Genomic DNA, 20,147 nt, shown 5'->3' on the forward strand with positions numbered 1-20,147 from the left:
ATTTTACTCCGTTCTATATAGAATGATAAATCATTGGAAAGCCTTCCAATAAGCCGTCATATTTTGAATTTAAAGTAGGGAGGCCGAAGTTATAGCTGTTTGTACTGTGTTCTGTGCTCATTTCTATATGCTCGGTGTGCGTGATGAGTTTATCTCGTCCTTGGCCATTCAGGGTTGTTATTTCAGGACGAGTTATCTCGTCTTTGGGGGAAAGGCTGAAAAGGCTAAAGATTGTTATCATCATCGCTAGCGCAACTTTGAGTGGATCCTGTGTACCATGTGCCTCTAATCTTAATTGCCTGGTCATCAAACTGATGTCTTGTCTACAGGCAATGCTCTCATCTTCACCCAAGGTAATTGCAAACCAGGCTGGGTATGGTTCCAAGGCCAGTGCTATTATTTCTCGCAGGACAAGGTGGACTTCCCCACTGCGCAACGCAAGTGCAGGGTATTTAATGCCCGCCTTGGCCTCATCAACACGCAAGCCAAGAACGATTTTGTTGCGGAGTACATGGCCGACAACTGGTCTAACTTTACTGGTGGTGGATTTTGGATTGGCCTGTACCGGGCAACAAGCAAGTCTGCTTTTAGATGGGACTTCCTCGGCCTACCAGTCAACTATACCAAATTTTCATGTGGCTATTCGCCTGCTCACAACTGTATGCGGATCCGGATATCTACAACAGACACTTACTCAGGCCATTGGTCCAGTTATCCATGCACCACGGCATCACCCTACATCTGCTCCAAGACCCCAAGCTCAATCTCCGAGCCGCATAGTAAGTACTTTGTGACGAGGACGGCTGCTATACAAAACCCGATTGGAATACCGTTGGTTAACTTGCGCAAACTCACGCATACAGGAAAGTGACCTTGGTGAGTGGGTCGCGTGCCACGAAAATCATAAGCACACCGAGAAAAACATAAATGGTTGCTCGGAACCTCCAGAGCGGGGGGGGGGGGGGGGGGGAGGGGGAGGAGGGGGGAGGGGGTCAAAGATAAAAGACCCGACGAGACCACACGACGCTTGCAGACCACAGCACGAACAGTTCATCAGCCACACTCTACGGAACCAAGTAGTACTACTCCTGACAAGTCTTGTTTCGTTCCATAAAGTTGACGGGGAACTCATCAGAGGAGAAGCAGTTGTTGAACATTTTCAAAATATCTGTCACCAGTGCCGAGAGCACCAACGAGGAGGACCAAAAACGTATGAACCCTTCCTTGGACAATAAATTCCTCATGGCCACTTGTCATTCCATACCTTACCTTCCATCGTACCACGTTTTATCACCTCAAGTGCACACGTTGCTGGCTAAAGTCTAAGTTCAAGTTGTCAAAAGAAATGCGACAGTATTGCTGACGCGGAGCAAGTGACTTTCAATTGATCGTGACTCAGTCATTATAATACTCATAAAAAGGACACACTTCAGGCTCATTACAAACATCTTGAAAGTTTTTGTCTTCACAAGTATACTTTCAAGCCTTCTCATCAGGTGAAATACAGGCAAGAGAAAAGGAACAGGAACAGTGGATTAAATACAGTAAGAAGGTGGTAAAACAGCGCAAAAAGAAAGAAAGAAAGAAAGAAGATAGCTAAAGTAAACAGCGAAAATTGCAATAATGACACAAAGGTGCAAATGCGAGAAAACTCAATAAGCGCGACATGTAGTGCGACAACAAGAGACAACCACTGGACATACATGTAACTAACGAGGTTTTGACGACCTACCTAACAGCCTAAGTGTGAATTTGATTTGTTTCTGTTTGCAAAGGTTGGGTTTCCTTGTGTGGATGTATACAGCTTCCAAAACATTCAGCAATCTAGCACTGCGTACACGTGACACAATCGAAAAACAATCATCCGAATACACAGCACGACAATCAGGATGCTCAAACAAATGACTAGCAATGGACGACTCATACTTATCAGAACTAACATCAGAACAATCAGCATGTGCGGTGGACACATCCGATTTCACATGGCTAGTCGAGTGGACCCTAGCCGTTGCCTCTGTCTGTGCTTTAGTCGCTGCCATCGCCGCCGTTGCCGATCTTGTTATTCTTCTGGTTGATGTGGTTCCTGTCACTGCCACGCACGTAGGTGTCTTGTCCGGTTGTTTTTCTGGTGGTCTAGTTAATTGTGAGGTGACGTTCCTTGGTGTTGATGCCGCTGCGTTGGACCATCTTGTACCAGGATGATTCTTTGCTGGACGTCCCCTCCGTGGTCGAGTGGATCGTGCGTGTTGTGGAATAAGGTGTAGCGGTGCGTGTTGTCGGATGCGTGCGTCCAGATGTTGAAGAGTCCTACCTACATATCGGCTCTCACATTGCCGACACTCGAAGTGATAAATCAACTTGGATAATTGGCCTGTAGGTAGGACGTCCTTCCTCACCGTGAACGCACGCACCGTGGAGTAGATGAAGCGAATATGAACATTATGGTAATTGGACTCCACGGCAGACGTGTACGCAGTACGCAGTGCTAGATTGCTGAATGTTTTGGAAGCTGTATACATCCACACAAGGAAACCCAACCTTTGCAAACAGAAACAAATCAAATTCACACTTAGGCTGTTAGGTAGGTCGTCAAAACCTCGTTAGTTACATGTATGTCCAGTGGTTGTCTCTTGTTGTCGCACTACATGTCGCGCTTATTGAGTTTTCTCGCATTTGCACCTTTGTGTCATTATTGCAATTTTCGCTGTTTACTTTAGCTATCTTCTTTCTTTCTTTCTTTCTTTTTGCGCTGTTTTACCACCTTCTTACTGTATTTAATCCACTGTTCCTGTTCCTTTTCTCTTGCCTGTATTTCACCTGATGAGAAGGCTTGAAAGTATACTTGTGAAGACAAAAACTTTCAGGATGTTTGTAATGAGCCTGAAGTGTGTCCTTTTTATGAGTATTATCGCATTTTTGTCTCAGAGGAAACTGTTTACCTATTTGAAATCGAGACTCAGTCATTCCTGTGTTTTTTCCAAAAACTAAAATATGTAGGTCATAGAAAAACCCCAGCTGTCCATTGAAACAATCGCTTGAGCGCTCTGAAGTGTGATTCCAGAGGTACGAAGCTCGAAAGTCGAATCACGGCAAATACCGCTCAATAGCCATGTGTGCAGATTTGAATGAGGATTTCCCCACCATTCTGAGCATGCAGTGATGCTGAGTGAGTAAGCATCGCTAGGTAGCTTGGGCATGAGTACGAATACAGTTGGTTTGGCTGCGCTCAGTGCTATTATGATAGCTCGATGTGATATCTTGTTTCAGCTGGTCTTTTAGACGATTTATATATTTCACCGCAAAAAGCTGTGGTAGTGGGTGAGGTTAAAAAGTAATAAAAACCATGGGTATAAGAAGCCAACGTGTTTGAGATCCAACCATGCTTGGTTGTTACCAACATCTACTCATTATTATAGAGACTTGTTTCGAATTGTCCTGAAATAGTCTCCTGTGCTTGCTTTGAATCTATGCAGGGTGGCAGCGCTGTGCTACAGTGGCCGCTGTGGAGTATTCGGTGGTTTCATCTAAAAAGCGCAATTTTGAAGCACACGAGCATTGCCAGAGATCTTCACAGTTAGGGGAACTCGCCTGGCCCGAGAATCAAGCTGAAAATGATTGCCTCGAAAGTCTTTACCCGTCAACTTCAATCTGGCTGGGAATCTCTCGTGAAGAAAACAAATGGCTATCTCCTCATGGACCAGTAACTTGGTTTAACTTTGCACCAAATGCACCTAGCCACAATGCTAATTGTGTAAAAATGTTCAATGCTGTTCATTTAGGCAAGTGGGATGACCTGGCTTGTAATCAAGCATTGCATTTTGTTTGTCAAAGAGGTAAGGCACTTTTCCAGTTTTAACTGTCTGCGCTTTCTTACGAATTTTACCCAGCACTTTTTCAGTCTCTGTCGTTTTCTTTCCGTCTGTGGCATACACTTGAGAATGGACTGATTCGTACCTTCACTGCATAAGTCCGTTTTGGTCTACCGATTGTTCTCAGTGACTACTACATGTGATGCATTTTACAGCTGCATGTACATGTACATGTACAATGACCGGCCAAACGCGACCTGGAAGCGCCGAATGGCCAACTGGACTAAAAAGAGCTCAAAATATAATAATCGGTTGTCCCTCTTTGGGAACAAAATCGGTCAGCTTGTCGGACAGGCGATCAAAAATCGGATGATTTCCGAAAAATCGGAGCAAGTGGCAGCCCTGCATATGTGACATTAAAAAAATGAATCATTCCCAAAATATCCACCCACCCGTAATGGGAGGGCGGGTGAGACACTGCTATATCTCGCTCTCAGCTCACCCACCCATAATGGGAGGGCGGGTGGGACACTGCTATATCTCACTCTCAGCTCACCCACCCATAATGGGAGGGCGGGTGGGACACTGTTATATCTCGCTCTCAGCTCACCTACCCATAAGGCGCCGGTCACACATGCATGGCGCTTTTGCGACACCACCAAAGCTGCACCACGAAAGTTGGGATATCCCCGGATCACCATGGATACTGCGCCTGGCGCCACTGGCGCCACGGCGGCAATCTCAAAAGCGCCACAACCAAAAAATTGGTGGCGAAACACAAAAGCGGTAGTGAAACTTTTGCGGCGTTGTCGTTGTTGGATCTCTTGGATCTTGGAAAAACTAGTTTTTCATCTCTCGTCATGAAGTGGACTGCTGACCAAGAGCAACTGCTCCTCTCCCTCTATTTCGAGGTCAACCATCCGACATGGGACTCGACTCAGGCGTCCACCGATGCTCAAGGAGCTTCCGCAAGATTCAAACGAAGAGAAATTGAACAACATGAATATTGAGGCAATCTCCATAGCTCTCCGCAGTCGCTGGTCACGACGTAGTCGGCGATTCTGGGCGTTTCTGCGATCCGTACCAGCGCAGGAAAGGAATTTTGAGGCTACAGTTATTTTAAGAGGAAAGTTTTACGACACCTGTGGAGACCCGTGAAGCTGCGTGCGTACCAAAGCCTTTGCATGTGTGACCGCCGGCAAAAAAGAGCCGCAAAAGCGCCCACTGCCAGCGTGTTGGAGGCAGCCGCAAAAGCGGTGTCGCCGCCTGCATGTGTGACCGGCGCCTTATGGGAGGGCGCCCCGCTGACGCCCCTCCAGAGCCAGACTTGCTGTCGGTCGACTGCGGAGGAGCTCGAGCATCCTTGTATTGTTTCACAAGCAATGCAGTGTTTCTTCTCTACTCTTTAACATTCACCTCTCTTTCTTTCTTCTGGATTTGGTTGCCCTTTTTTTCTGGGGAGCTACGTGTGTAGGTCCTGTGTCTTCTTTTGATGTTTGCGGTTGCGTCTCTCTGCGTATTGTGTTTTATTTGGTCATACCGAGGACGGTATGTTTTTTTTTGGTGTCACGTGTTTGTTTCGTCTTGGTCGCTGTGCACACGCGTCATTGGTTGCTGGTGTTGTGCACATGCGCGAGACTGTGTGAGCTGGTCTTTGGTCTGTCGTCTTGTCAAGATGTAGTCGTTTTCCGTGGTCCTGCTTGTTACAATAAAAAGAGTGTAAAAAGGCAGTCCAGTGGTGGCGGTTGAGCTGGTGGAGAAGTAATGTTACGCTTACAACATGGTGTTACATTTACAACGTTTGCAAACTCATTTTGCATGGCCACGTTCTCGAACTACTCGAGGTACGTGGTTATGGACTGCCGATTGTCATACCTCGGCATCTTAATTGTCGCCCGCTTCATCACGTGACTACTACTGTAGCGTTGGCACGCTGGGGACTTCAAAGCGTATAGTGATTAGAGTATAGCATATCCCCGTACTGTATCCCCGTACATTAGCGTACGGAGTCTGCCTTTGTATCAAAGCTGCTGCGCACGATTCTTTTATAGCCAGTTAGTTAATTTAGTTGCCAATCAGTTATAGTTAATTTCATTGCCAGTTTCCAGTACATTTCAATTGCCAATTACAGTGTGTTCACTGAGACCTTTGTGCGTTCTTGCCTCCGAGAGACTGCGGCCCGCTACACTACTACCAGTAGCACTGCTACTACTCGTCTGTCTGCTCTGCGGACTCTCAGCAACATGAGATACAGACTCGGCCTCTCGTTTACTTCGGCCAACTTCTCCTCATATTGCTTGCCCAACTCCTCCCGCAGCTGGGTCAAAGACTGTTGTTCCGCTCGTTCATTTCGATCTCGCACTTCCGCCCAAACGAGTATCGCCTTACTCCCTCAGGCCACTGCCACTGTAACCGTACGCAGTGCGGATAAAAGTGGCCTCCACATAGTATAATTCTACCGATGCCATCCTGGAGTGGTCGCCAAGAAATTTGGCCAGTAAGGCTCTTCAATGTTACTTCACACAAGGTTCTTTCAACAGACAGGAGACATCGTTTAGGCAACTTTCGTCCCACAATCACTTGATGGAAAGACAATGAGATCAAAGAGAAACGACTAAAAAATAAAAATAAAAAATAAAATAAAAATAGAAAACCAGAACAAGAAGACCCGAAAAGGATAAAGAAATAATCTGGGACCAAATTATCGTACAACAAAGTACGATTCATGGGAACCCTGCGAGCGACCCAGCGGGTTCACAATAAGCTCCCGTAGAACATAGATGGATATGTGATGTCTAAAGAAAATGACGAAAGGGTCTAGAGTACAAATCTGACACGGCTTTTAAAAGACACACTACACTACTACGTCATGAGTACGCAACTGCTCAGTCGGCGTGACTATAAAAAATATGGCGACTGGTCTGCAAGCAATGACCATGTGCAGAACAAAAAAAGGAAGAAGGAAAAGAGTTGCTGAAGGGTTACACCTGCAGGAGGGTGTTAGCACCCGACGCTCAAGCGACACAAACCTTTCTGTCGGTTGCCGTTGGCAATGGGCAAATTCAAGGTGTGTGTGTGTGTGTGTGTGTGTGTGTGTGCACGTGCGTGTGTGTGTGTTCGCGCACATTGCCGGTGCATCACGTGCATTTGGAGCCCTGCGCCAGCTGGTTTTCAATGACAGCAAGCTCTCACTTGCTACGAAGCGGCTTGTGTACGGGGCATGCATGTTGTCTCTGCTTCTGTACTGTACTGAGTGCTGGGTGCCGTTGAGGCCTGCACTTGATGCACTGTGCTCTTTCCATCTGCGCTGCATCCGTTCCGTAATGGGTATCAGCCAGTTGTATATGTGGGACGAGTGACTGACCAGGGTTGATGTTCTGGAGCGGTGGAATCCGCGACAGCCCGTGACATCCCCAGCCGGCTGACATTGCGCCGCATGGAGTGGCTTGGGCATGATGTGCGAATGCATGAACAGCGTGCTCTGTGTCACCTACTGCTTGGCACCCTACATCCTGTCCGTCCAAAGTGCGGCCCGAGGAAAAGGTGGCGCGATGCTGTGCGGAAGAATCTGGCAGTGTTGGGCATCGAGGAATGGTATGACTTGGCCAAGGATAGACGGGAATGGCGGGCCGCTTACAAAGTTCCGCTCCGCCCGAAATCGTTTGTGAGCCCCTGCGGATACCTTGTGCCGAGTGTGGTCGTCTCTTCTCAAGGAGTGGTTTGCCTCGTCATAAATGCCTCGGTGAGCACCGCAAACGTGTATCGGAACAGAGAGGCAGCCGACAATGTTCTTCCTGCAGGCGCTGGTTCCGCAGTGCCGGAGGTTTGGCGGTCCACAAGTGCCCCATCTCCCAGACGCTCCCCACGACATCGTCTCAGGCTCTGTGCCAGGCAGCGGTGTCCACTATTGCTGTTCAGACAACTCCTCTGAAGCCGCGTGTCCGGCTCGCCCTCTCATATTGCAAGGCCCACTGTGGGGCCTGTGGTCGGTGCTGCCGCTCTACCCGTGGATTCCAAACCCATAGTTGCCAAAGATGGCTCTCTCGTCGTTCCTATTGAACATGGTCCCTGATCTCTCCGCAGACTTTTTTTTTTTTTTACTAGAGCCACGTAAACCCGTCATGTGTGAGCCATGAATAAGGGGAGTGGTGGCGTGGTCTGGGATGCTCTGCCGACCTTGGGTCTCGGCTTCATCACAACCAGGCGCGCCAATAGCAGAGAGAGAAAGAGAGAGAAACTTAGACAGAGAGAGAGAGAGAGAGAGAGAGAGAGAGAGAGAGAGAGAGAGAGAGAGAGAGAGAGAGAGAGAGAGATATATAGATAGAGAAAGAGACAGAGTGAGAGAGAGAGAGAGAGAGAGAGAGAGAGAGAGAAAGAGAGAGAGAGAGAGAGAGAGAGAGTAAGAGAGAGAGAGAGAGAGAGAGAGAGAGAGAGATAGAGAGAGAGAGAGAGGAGAGAGAGAGGAGAGAGAGCGATAGAGAGAGAAAGAGCGGGGAGGGTTGGGGAGCAAGAGAACTAAATAAGAGAACTAAATAAAGTATTTAAAAAAATGAGAGAGAGAGAGAGAGGGAGAGAGGGAGAGAGAGAGAGCGCGAGCGGGGAGGGTTGGGGGCAAGAGAGGGGGAGAGAACTAAATAAAGTATAATTATATATTGCGTAAGGGGTGCACATTCAGATCCAGAGAAAAGAGTAAGCAGGGCACGAGGCGTATGGCAATATGCAGCAGTGTGTGGGCAGATGTGCATACATCTTACAAAGTGTCAGTGGCCCAGTGCCATTGCTGGGCACGGAGGTGCCGGAAGACAGACACTTTGAAACTTTGCAGCCGTTTCCGGTCAGGTGGCTGGCTGAGGACGGGTGGCAGGGCATTCCATACAGGGACAGCACAGGCGGGGAAAGCTCTACGGCAACTTTCCCGGCTATTGACAGGTAGCCCTGTCTCAACCTGGTAGTTATGCATGTCGAAACGGACGAGAGAGAGACGAGTGGGTCGAACATGGGCTGGTCGGGGGGCTTGAGAGGGAGGCAAGAGCTGACGAAGCGGGCTGGTAGGATTGGAGCACAGTAGCTTGTAAATGTAGGTACACGCAGCTACCATGCGCCGGATAGACAGGCTTTGCAGCATTGCGCCGGGGCCAATCAAGTGGAGGGCTGAGCGCTGCGTCTGGTCAAGTCGCTGCAAGTGACAATCTGCTGCGCCCATCCAGACCAATGTGCAGTACTCCATTACTGGGCGTACAAACCCACGGTACACTGTAGCTCGGCTGCGAGAATCCAGGAGCGGCGAGGCCTTCCGCAGGAGCCCGAGACGCTGGCGTGCTCTGATGGCGATGGTACGGAGGTGGTTGCGGTGGGAAAGTTGGCTGTCCAAGGTTACCCCAAGAAGCTTGAGGTTACTCTCTCCATTCAGGGGGACACCCGCAAACTGTACTGCTGGGAGGTCCCAGGCGGGGCGGTGATGGTCAATAGTCATGGCCTGGGACTTGGCTGGCTCGAACGCAATTCTCCAGCTGGTGCCCCAATCCACAAGGGCATCGAAAGCATTTTGCAGGATTGTCGAGCTGTGGTCAATGGTATCCATGGTGGACAGGCACTGAAACAGCGTTGTGTCGTCGGCATAAGCGGCCAGATCTACACCTGGTGGAAGGTGGTCATCGGCATCGTTCGTGTAGAGGAGGAACAGTGTCGGTCCCAACAAGCTACTTTGCGGAACACCGGCTGTGATGCGGTGTGGGCTGGACGACTGCCCACCAACGACAACACTCAGGCGCCTGTCCAGCAGGTAGTCCCTCAACCATGCAAGGAGCATGCCGGATACACCGTACTGCTGGGCTTTGTGGATCACACCTGGGTGGGAGACTCGATCGAACGCTCCAGCAATATCCACAGCAACAACCCGCACAGCTCCGCCCCCTGCAGCCACGGTACTCCAACGATGGTGTAGTAGGGTAAGGAGGTCCTGCATTCCCAGGCCGGAGCGGAAGCCGTACTGGTTAGTGGTGAGGATGTGCCGCCGCTCAAGGAATCCCATAAGGCTACGATTGATGATAGCTTCCATGACCTTTGACAGTATTGGCAGCAGGGATATGGGTCGGTAGTTCTTTGTTGCGGACTTCGAACCCTTCTTGTGCACAGGTACAACTGAGGCAAGCTTCCACAGTGACGGTTGCCGGCCTTGGCGGAATGCTTTGCTGAAGAGCTGGGCCACAGGCCTGCACAATTCCTCACAGCACTGCTTCAACACTCGTCCTGGTACACCATCCGAGCCAGTGGCTTTGGACAGGACAATCTTCCTCAGTTCACGGCATACCGTTCGTGGCCTAAAGTGGATGGTACTGAGACAAGCATCAGATCGCGGGCGTACAGACGGGAGGTTGCTGGCATCACCAAGGCGCCTTATGGCGCCTTATGGGAGGGCACCAAGGCTGCATTTCACTGAAAAGTAGCGGGCAAAGCTCTCTGCTTTGTCCTTACTGGTGGTTAGCTCCTCGCCGTTTTCCTCCTTGAGGGTAGGGATATCATGGCTACCCCCACACCCACCGGCACGCTTGACAGTGGACCACCATTCACGACTGGATAAACCACCTGCTGCGAGCCTTCGACGGATGGCTGCTGTATGGGTATCTTCAGCTCTCTGAAGGCATGCTGAGGCAGTGGCTGTGGCTTGGGTATAAGCTAGTTGGAGTTGTGCATCCGCTGGATGCAGACGTAGTCGCTTCCATGCATTTCGCTTCCTCTTGGTGGCTTCGGTGCACTCTGGTGTCCACCACACTGGGTCGGTACTGTGCAGCTTGAGGCTCTTGGACGGGATGAACGTTGTCATGCCCTCAGAGATCCTGCCAGTCAGCCGCTCGCATGACAGGTCAATGTTGTCAGTGATGATAGAGGACCAGTCTGTTTGCCGGAAGAAGTGCTTTAAACGTGGCCAGTCAGCCAAATTATAGCGCCACACGCACCTCGAGGTTGGAGGCTCCCGGTGTGGTGGAGCACGCAGGAAGTCGGTAATCACACTGGCATGGTCAGATCGGCCGAGAGGTGGGTGCACAGTAGACATGACCGGGGTGTCAAAGTCGGAAAGGACCAGGTCCAGGGTGTTATTGCCCCTGGTTGGCTCAAGCACGTGTTGGGTGAGGTGATGAGCAGCACTGAGCTCCTCCATTGCTTCGCCAGCAGGTGTTGTCTTTGTACTATGAAGCCAGTCGGTGCTGTGGACGTTGAAGTCTCCAGCAAGGATCAACTGGGTACCATGACATCGGGCAGCATTGAGAGTGCGATCAAGGTACTCCATGAGGCTGGTGTCACCCTCCGGAGCACTACCAGGCCTGTACAGGGCAGCAACAACAGCTGTTCGGCCACATCTCAGACGGACGGTGAACCATATGATCTCCTGGTTGTCACGGGGAACCATGCCTAGCTCAATAGCCGCTAGGTCGTTGCGCACCCAGACAGCGACACCACCTCCTTGAGCCGTCCTATCCAACCGCATTGGAGGGCCATAGCCAGGGATGGCAGTCTCGGCTTGTGACATTTTTTCCACCGTGAGCTTGGTTTCGGTAACGATAGCGATGTCGGGAGAGTGGAGTGCGAGAGCATGGCGGAAGTCACCAAATTTGGAGGCTATGCCAAAGGCGTTCGTTAGGTACAGTCGGAGCGTGTTGGTCGTGCTCGTGCTGGTCATTCCGAGTTGATAGATGATCCCTTGATGGCACCAGACGATTCATCAGCTGGGCGTGTCTCAGTACGGATATTTGGTAGGCCACTTAACAGATCCATTGCCTCATCATCACCCGCAGGTGATCGGGATTGTGGGGAAGTAGAATCATACTTGTCGAAATTCCATAGACGTGAGTACAGAGGTCTAGGCCAGAACTCTCTCGAATTCACTAGTCTTGCACTCTTAGCATCCAGAACAAGGCGTGCTGAGGAGGACCTTTCCTTTTTGAAAATTTTGCATTCGTAGATCTTGACGTTCACTTTGGCTTCACTTGCTCTGACGGTCACAAACTCAGCAATCTTTTCAGGTACTGCACTGCAGGGAAGATTGCCAACGAACATCACACACTTCCTTCCGACAGGCTTTCGTTCACAAACAAGTTCCCATACTCCACTGTCTTTGTTGTCCTCTTCGAAATTAGAAAGTAAATCACTCTGCGCTGGGTTGGAGGCATTTTTCGAATTTCCGAGCTGCGATACGATTGTGCTCTCAGGAGAGGAACTGGAACTGTCGACAGCTACGGAGGTCTCGGAGGTCGTACGGTGGTCGCTGCCTGGAGTACCCGTATTTGTACTCGTTGATGTGGCAGCGCCACCAGGTCGGTTTTTTCTATTTTTTTGGCCTTTCTTGTTCGTTGTTTTTTGGTCGACTTTTTCGGAAATTCCATCACCGTGATCAAATGCCGATGACCCAGCAGCTTTCAGAGACAGTTCTTCAACCTTCCGGGTGAGCAGATCAATCTTGGACATCAGACGCTTCTCTCGATCTGCTGCCTCGCGTCGCTCTCGCTGTATTTCAACTACAATTTCCGCCAGGCCGTTTAGGCAATCACTGCATTTGTTTGTAAGAGCTGAGCTGGGCGAAGGACTCCCATATTCGAGGGGTCAACCACTATACTGATACTACTTGCACTTGTCGCCATGGCCAGGGCAAAAAACTCCTGACATGGGACAACCTAAAACCGAAGACTTTCCCAAAAGGATGCAGAGGCTAGAGCTCTCAAAACTGCATCCGCACCCAAAAAAACGTGTTGCAACGCTGCCGACTTTCTGCCGTCGCTCGTCATTCCATGTTGTAGGCCCCGAAAGGGGACACGTGAACATAATGGCAGTGTTTACCAGGACCAAGACTAGGTATGCGCATGCATGAGTGTTTGTGTGTGTGTGTGTGTGTGTGTGTGTGTGTATGTCCTTGCTTTGGGTGGGGACAGTTGGAGTTTTTTTGCTCTCTGTAAGTCTTCCTCTCCTGACTGTTTCTGGACATAGTGAGACAGGCCTGGGCGGCCTGGGGCCTCCCCAGCCGTCCAGGATAACATACTGAGGCGGGAATATCGGCGGATTTGGTCGACGATTTTTGATGTCGACACTCTTGTCGTCGTCCCGTTCTCAGATGCCTTCGCGAGGCGTTGCGAGCCCGCGAGTGGTGACATCTACAGCAGAAAGAAAACGACAGGATGGAGTATTCAGCATGGGCTCTTGGAACGTACGCTCTCTGGTTGAGAGTGAGGGCCACATTCAGACGGCTGCCGCGAGTGGAATTGTTGCCGACGATAAATTTTTTTATCAAATTGTACAACATCTGGAACACTTGGAGATGGGCGCCGCTGCTCTTCAAGAGAACCACTGGTTTGGTCAGGAAAACTATCAAGTCCACGGAGCAATGGTCATTGCTTCGGGCCGGCCTGTGCCTGGGGAAGGAGCGCCCAGACGGCGAGGTGAGGGCGTTGCGTTTGTGCTGAGGGGAAATGCGCTTCGGGCCTGGCGCGAAGGAGGTTGTCAACTCGTCGCAGTATCTGCTCGGTTGTTGTCCATACGCTTGAAGTTTGATCTGGCGAGTGGAGAGGTTGAATGGATGTCGCTGGTTACAGCTTATGCGCCAACATTCAACAGTAAGCGCTGTGAAAAGGATGCGTTTTATGACTCTCTGCAAGGAGTACTCAACTCAATTCCGTGCACAGATAAATTTGTTCTACTTGGAGATTTCAATGCCAGAGTGGGATCTGGAGAGCCAGGTGATGATTGGAGCGCTGTGCGTGGCTCACATGGCTTGGGCTGCCTGAATTCGTCTGGAGAGGAGCTACTTCAGTTTCTGGCAATGCATCAGCTGGATCGCGAACACCTGGTTCAGGAAAAAGCAGGAATTGAAAGGCACTTGGCAGCATCCCAGAACTAAACATGTCCATTGTATTGACTTCATCATCACAGCGCAAGGGGGCCGGCACTGGTGCACTGATGCTCAGGTTATTCGCTCGGCAGAATGTGGGAGCGACCATAGTCTTGTTGCCGCCAGGTTTAGGCTCGGCAGGGTCTTGTGGAAACCGCGGAAATCTACAAAGAGAGTACGATTTGCAGTGCATAATCTGCCCGCAGTGGTTTCGACAGATGCTGAGGGAAACCACCGGAGGAAGGTTGACGACTACCAGGAAAACATCAATGCCAAGATTGATGCTGTGGCGGACGCGGAAATGGTAGACGAGAAATGGAATGCGATGCGGGACGTGGTGACGGCGGCAGCTGCGGACACTCTCGGTCATCCGAGGAGACGGCAGCCTGATTGGTTTACGGAAAGCCAGGACGGGCTGCGCCACTGCTGGACGCACACAATGCATGCTACCGAACATGGATCACAAGTGGCCGGAATCAGGAAGAGTATTCGCGCTACCGTGTTGCACGCAGGAGGGCTCGCGCTGCCACCCGAGCTGCGAAGAATGATTGGTTTGCTGCCATGGCAAAACGTACTGAGAAGGGGCGCTTTGACTCGGCGCGCATTTGGGCCGGTACCAAGACCATGCAGACGGCTCGGCGAGGGCTTGTGGGTGTAACTGCAGTCGCTGTGCGGGACGAGAACGGAAATGTCTGTAATTCACCGGCGGATCAGGGCCGCACATGGCACCGCCACTTCTCCAAGGTTTACTATGTTCCAACCTCGTATGAACCTGCAACTGTTGCCACCATTGAGCAACAGGAAGTGTGTGAAGACCTCGCTGATCCACCTACTCTGGAAGAGCTTAGGCAAGCTGTGCTCCGACTACGGAACGGAAAAGCAGCAGGAGGCTCTGGAATCTTACCGGAACTGCTGAAGGCTGGTGGGGATGGCCTCATGATGGCACTACTAGACCTTGTCCAGACAGTGTGGAATGCAGAGCGGGTGCCCCAGGAGTGGGTGGACTGCCAGCTTGTCCCGATACCAAAAAAAGGAAATCTATCCAGCTGTGACAATTGGAGGGGCATCGCTCTTCTGGAGGTGGTAGGAAAGGCTGTTGCTGGCCTCGTCCAGACAAGATTGCAGCGGCTCGCGGAAGACATCCTGCCAGACACGCAATGTGGATTCCGCAAAGGCAGATCTTGTGCGGACATGATCTTCTCGGTGAGACAAATATCAGAGAAACTATATGAACATCGCTGCTCTGGTTTCATGATTTTTGTTGATCTACGGAAGGCCTATGATTCCGTCACCCGTAAGTGCATGTGGGAAATTCTCCAGAAGTACCTGACAAGCTGGTTACCATTATCGGCTCATTTCATACCTCTATGTCTGCAAACCTGTCGATCCCGGGCATCGAGGCCGAGCCTATTGAGGTGCAAAATGGCCTTCGACAAGGTTGTTGTATGGCCCCAGTATTGTTCAATATATTCATGTGGGCAGTATTCCGGCTGTGGCAGCGTGAGGTTGCGGACATACCTGAGATTGGACTTCCCGTCTCTTCTAACTCTGGACCGTCTCTCCTTTTCAAACGCCAGAAGACTGACACAATCAACATCCATCGTGACTGTCAATTCGCAGACGATTCGGCACTTATTGCTACAACTCACCATGGTGCCACACTTGCGCTCAGCCGGTTCATGGACGTCGCAACTCGCTTCGGCCTCACCATCAACCTATTAAAAACCAAAGTAATGGCGGTCGGCTTCGGCATTTCTCCGGAGGATCGTCGTCCATTGGTGGTTGGCGGGGAAATTGTCGAGAATGTGCATGACTTTCGCTACCTAGGCTCCATCATCCATACTGGTGGCCGCACCGCAGTGGACACTCGGTCCCGAATAGCGTCAGCATCTAGGGCATTCGGAGCATTGCGTCGATCTGTCTTTGATGATGGCGATCTTTCACTGGCAACGAAGCGAATGGTGTATGATGCATGTGTGGCTTCTCTTCTCCTTTACGGAGCGGAGTGTTGGGTACCACTGAAAAGCGAGCTTGCGGTGCTGTCCGCCTTCCATCTTCGCTGCATTTCCGCAATCTTAGCTCTCGGTAGAAGAGACACCTGGGACTTCCACATCAACAGGAAGACCATTCTCGAGGCCTGGAATCGTCGAGATCCAGTGGATATTACCACACGTGTTCTTCGCCGCCGTCTGGAGTGGCTAGGCCATCTAGCTAGGATGGACGGCGATAGAACTCCGCGCCAGCTCCTGTTTGGTGCGCTCCTTCCGCCGAGGCCGGCTTGTGGTCCTCGGAAACGGTGGCGAGACTCTGTCAGAGCTGACCTCTCCGCAGTGAACATCGACCACACGGAATGGTACGACCTCGCCCAGGAGCGTGGGAAATGGCGCAGTGCGTATTCCGCTCAACCAGTACCGCGATCGGCTCCGCGTGACACTTCTGTGCTCTGCGATGTCTGCCAGCGTACTTTCGCCCACCAGAAATACAAGAATCGCCACAAGTGCCTGGCCGAGAGGAGGAAACCCATATCTGAGCAGTCCGGCAGCCGACTATGTAATGCGTGCGGGAGATGGTTCTTGAGTGCTGGCGGGCTAGCTTCGCATAAGTGTCTCTCCAACTCGGCTGCTGAAGTGGCGTCGGTCTCGGCTGTGGCATCGGCAGACTCGGTCCGGAAACAGCGGGTTGCCCTGCCCTGCTGCAGAGCGCATTGTCTCGGCTGCGGTCGCTGCTGCAAGTCATCCCGTGGTTTCGACCTGCATAGCTGTGCTAATTTCCTGTCCAGGAAGTAGAGCGGCGTTTCTGGATCCAATGCTGAACTCAGTGCTGTCGACCCCTGCACAGGGGACACGTGACCATTTGATGGCAGTGTTACCAAGGACCAAGGTGTGTGTGTGTGTGTGTGTCGGGCTAGATTAACTCTTATGTAATCAATGATGCTAGTGACGCTTAGATCAGATCCACTCTGATTTAGCCACCCACACTAGTAGCAAGTATTACCTTCACTGGGGGCAGGGGTAACTGCAGTTGGATCCCAGGACGGATACCCGGATGCCGTCAATCCTTTTTCTGCATCTTGTCCTCACCCACTTACTGAGGTGTGGTGAGCCCATAAGTGGGATCATTTTCAAGTCCACCCAGAGTTTTGGGGATTTCAGGGGGTGTCGGCCATTGGGCGGTTCAATAGCCAGTTGAGTCATCTTTCCAAGATTCCTTTTGAGTCTCTCTCCCCTCTCCCGAGGAGACCCACGTGACCAGTTTTGGCAGTGAGCAACAAGTACAAGTACAAGTGTGTGTATGTGTGTGTGTGTGTGTGTGTGTGTGTGCGCGGGCGGGCGGGCGGGCGTGCGTGCGTGCGTGCGTGTGTGCATGTATGTGGGTACTCAACTTAGGTGATTGCCATAATTATGGGAATGGCTTGTTGGTAGTCCTCTGGTGTAAACTCTATCAGCACTTGCTTTTAGTCGCACACTTCAGTTATATGTTGGGGCCATTTCAAGGTGTTCCCCGGTTCCAAGGTGTCTGTGAATTGTGCAATCTTTACAACACTTAGGATATATGGGCGAAGTGGTGGCCCGCCGATGCGAATGTATTTGCTTGATGTGTTTCTCAACACGTCAGGTGATGCGGCCGCGAATTTTGTTTACAACCTAAGCCCACCAAGTATCACGTTAGATTCAAAACAACTAGTGTACACGAATCTCTACACTACGTCCTACGAAAATATATTCTGTGAAGCACAGATGCTTTCTGCCATGGAATCCTGATGACTTTCTCCTCTAATAACTTCTGTCTGCTTGCAGCTCGATGTCAAGTTGTAGCACCTGTTTCTGGTAGCGTGAGCAATACCGGCTTCATCTCCTCTGGTGAAAGTGTGCGGTATCAATGCAATACTGGATTTGAACTGGTTGGCCAAGCCACTGCTAACTGCACTGCTCAAGCATCGCTAACTGAAGTGCCTATTTGTCAAGGTTGGTTCTACAACAGCTACATAGTCTATGTCACAGCATGGTTTAGGACACGATGTGTACTGTAAAGTGAGAACACCTTTGCTGGGGATTAAATTTTCATTATTTCCGCATAGTGGTGAAACGAAATACCGGAATGTACTATTCGAATATTCGAAACTGTAACAAATGAACGAACGAATATTCTATTACTCCAATGAATATTCCGCACATAAAATTGCCAGCGATAAATGAGGATTTATAAAACGACTGTGACTCAATAATGATAAATTATAATAGTATTATTATTTCAAAGGATGTTTGTTTGGTGAAGTAACGTTTCTCCGCACTCTCCTTCGGGAGAGCGAACGTTTTTTTATCGAACGGAGTGAGGGAGGGAATGTAGCGAGGGATAAGAGCGCACACACATACACACACACACACACACACACACACACACATACACACACAAACACACACACACACACACACACACACAAAAGTTTGGTCCGTCGACAATGCTCTGCCTCAATTTCTAGCTGATTTCTTTGCCCTTCGAGTGGACGTAAGAGAATTGAAAAATCGCTCTGGGAAGCGACAATTTTAATGACGCAGAGGAAGTACAAGCAACCTCAGCGATAAAAGCTATTATAGCAACGACACACTGGATTGTGGAGCTGAAACTAGTCCAACTTCAAAAGCTTTGGCAAGAAGGTAGCTTTGCGACACGCACGCTTGCACGCACGCACGCATGCACGATCGCTACAACACTGGAGTCAGAAGAAAGCCAAAGGGCATGCAGAGTATTCTCTGTCTCTCCGTGGCAACAGTACTTTAGTTTGTGAGAGACTTTCGTCCTGGCGTTGGAGACGCAATTCTTGCTGCTCCCAGAAAACTCGGAGAACGAAACGATCGTAAGTCGTTTGGTGAAGCGAGTCATGTTGGTGAGGTCAAGAGCTGCAGAATGGTCTGCTGCCATGAAGAGGCAGTCCAAACACATGTCAACTTCGGAGAATGAAACGCTTCCCTATTCCTTCGCAAGTGCAGCGTTCACGGGTGTACTTTGGCATCAGCTTGCAGATTGTCAGAAGCCAGAGGTAGGTGTCGTCGTGGAGAGAATATAATGATGTTGTAGCTGGCAAGTGACATACCTGTGGTGTCTCATGACCATGCTGATCGTCATTGTAGCATGGTAGATCTGACAACCCTACTGTACTTATCTTCGATATTTCTGAGCCACCCACGTTCAGTGGTGTGCTGCTTTGCTGCTTCAAATTGTAGTTAGACCGCTTTGTCAAGTATCTTACTGGTCTCCTCATCTTCCAGTAACGATCGACATTATTTGTTCCCGCAGGACTGTAGCTTGTGCTCATTTTCGTTGTGCTTATTTTCCCCTCTGTGGTGTGTCCTTAACCTTGAACCTTCCGAGTTAGAAGGCTGTTGGTTATCGCAACAGAGATGTGTTGAAAGCTAGGTGTCAGGTTGACGAATGTCTCAGTGCTCAGTGTTGCGCCTGGTTTATGCACTTTCTGACTGTATATAGTATCTAGTTACAGTGGTGGACAGTTACTCTTAACTCATATCCATAATATATTATGTCCATTTCGTTTCTCCATTTGAGCCGCGCCAAGCTAAAAAACGGCTTCGTGTTTTGCCAACAAATCGAGAAATCCAACAAAGCGTCACAGTTGGCAAAATTCTACTCGAGCGTGATCACGAAAATATTCACTTTTAAGGCCGCGGTCTCACCAAGTTCAGCTGTTTTTAGCTTGCGCTGAAAGTGGCTTGCGACTAGCCAGCTGACGGTCACACCAAAACTGGCTGACGCGGGTTTTCCCAGGTTTTTTTATATTTGGAGAATGACCCCTGTGCACAGTATACGTGATTTGCCCACACTACGTCCTAATTTTGAATCTCAAAGTGGGCCTCGTCGTGGATGGAAGAAGACGTAGGGATCTGGAAAATAGATAGAGAAAGGAGTAGAGAGACAGAGAAGAGCGATTTGTTATTACAGTGGATTGAGAATGGATTCGGAAACGAAGAGCCGCATCGCTATCTGTATTTTATTATGTACAATAATGATGATCCGAATAATTTCCCCTGAGAATCACCTCACTTTGCCGATGGTGACAAAATGCCAGGCTTTGTCGCCGGAGGAAGCGACACGTTTTCGACTTTGTTGATGAAGACGGCCCCAGCTTCATTCGCAGCAAACTTTTTCAGTTCTGCGAAGATCCAGGCTCGTTTGCTCGTATCCTTTTTCATTGTCGTCTGATAACGCGTTTTTTGCTTTGTACCACGGCTCGAGCAATCGGCGCTCCTGTTCCATGCTCCAACTATCCATGGCTGACAACGAAAACCTTCAAACACTTCACACAACTACGTTACAATACAAGAGAAGAAGAATCTACCTGACTACAACGAACGTCAACTCAAGTTCTTCAACTCCTCTCGCAGTCTTGCACTTCAGCCAAAATTATTCAGCCACTTTCACCTTTTCAGCGCTTCCAAAAGGGCTGA

General features: G+C 50.0%; 1 long non-coding RNA gene across 1 annotated transcript; it reads left to right on the plus strand.

Moving 5' to 3' along the window:
- The first annotated feature begins 338 nt into the window (after nucleotides 1-338).
- Nucleotides 339-17,630, plus strand: LOC135818876 (uncharacterized). The gene is made up of 3 exons (XR_010553797.1): nucleotides 339-779; nucleotides 3,474-3,833; nucleotides 17,484-17,630. It is a non-coding gene; the product is annotated as an uncharacterized LOC135818876 (long non-coding RNA).
- Nucleotides 17,631-20,147: the final 2,517 nt, after the last annotated feature.

This window comes from Sycon ciliatum, chromosome 6 (genome assembly GCF_964019385.1).
Source record: "Sycon ciliatum chromosome 6, ocSycCili1.1, whole genome shotgun sequence".
NCBI classification, from domain to species: Eukaryota; Metazoa; Porifera; class Calcarea; order Leucosolenida; family Sycettidae; genus Sycon; species Sycon ciliatum.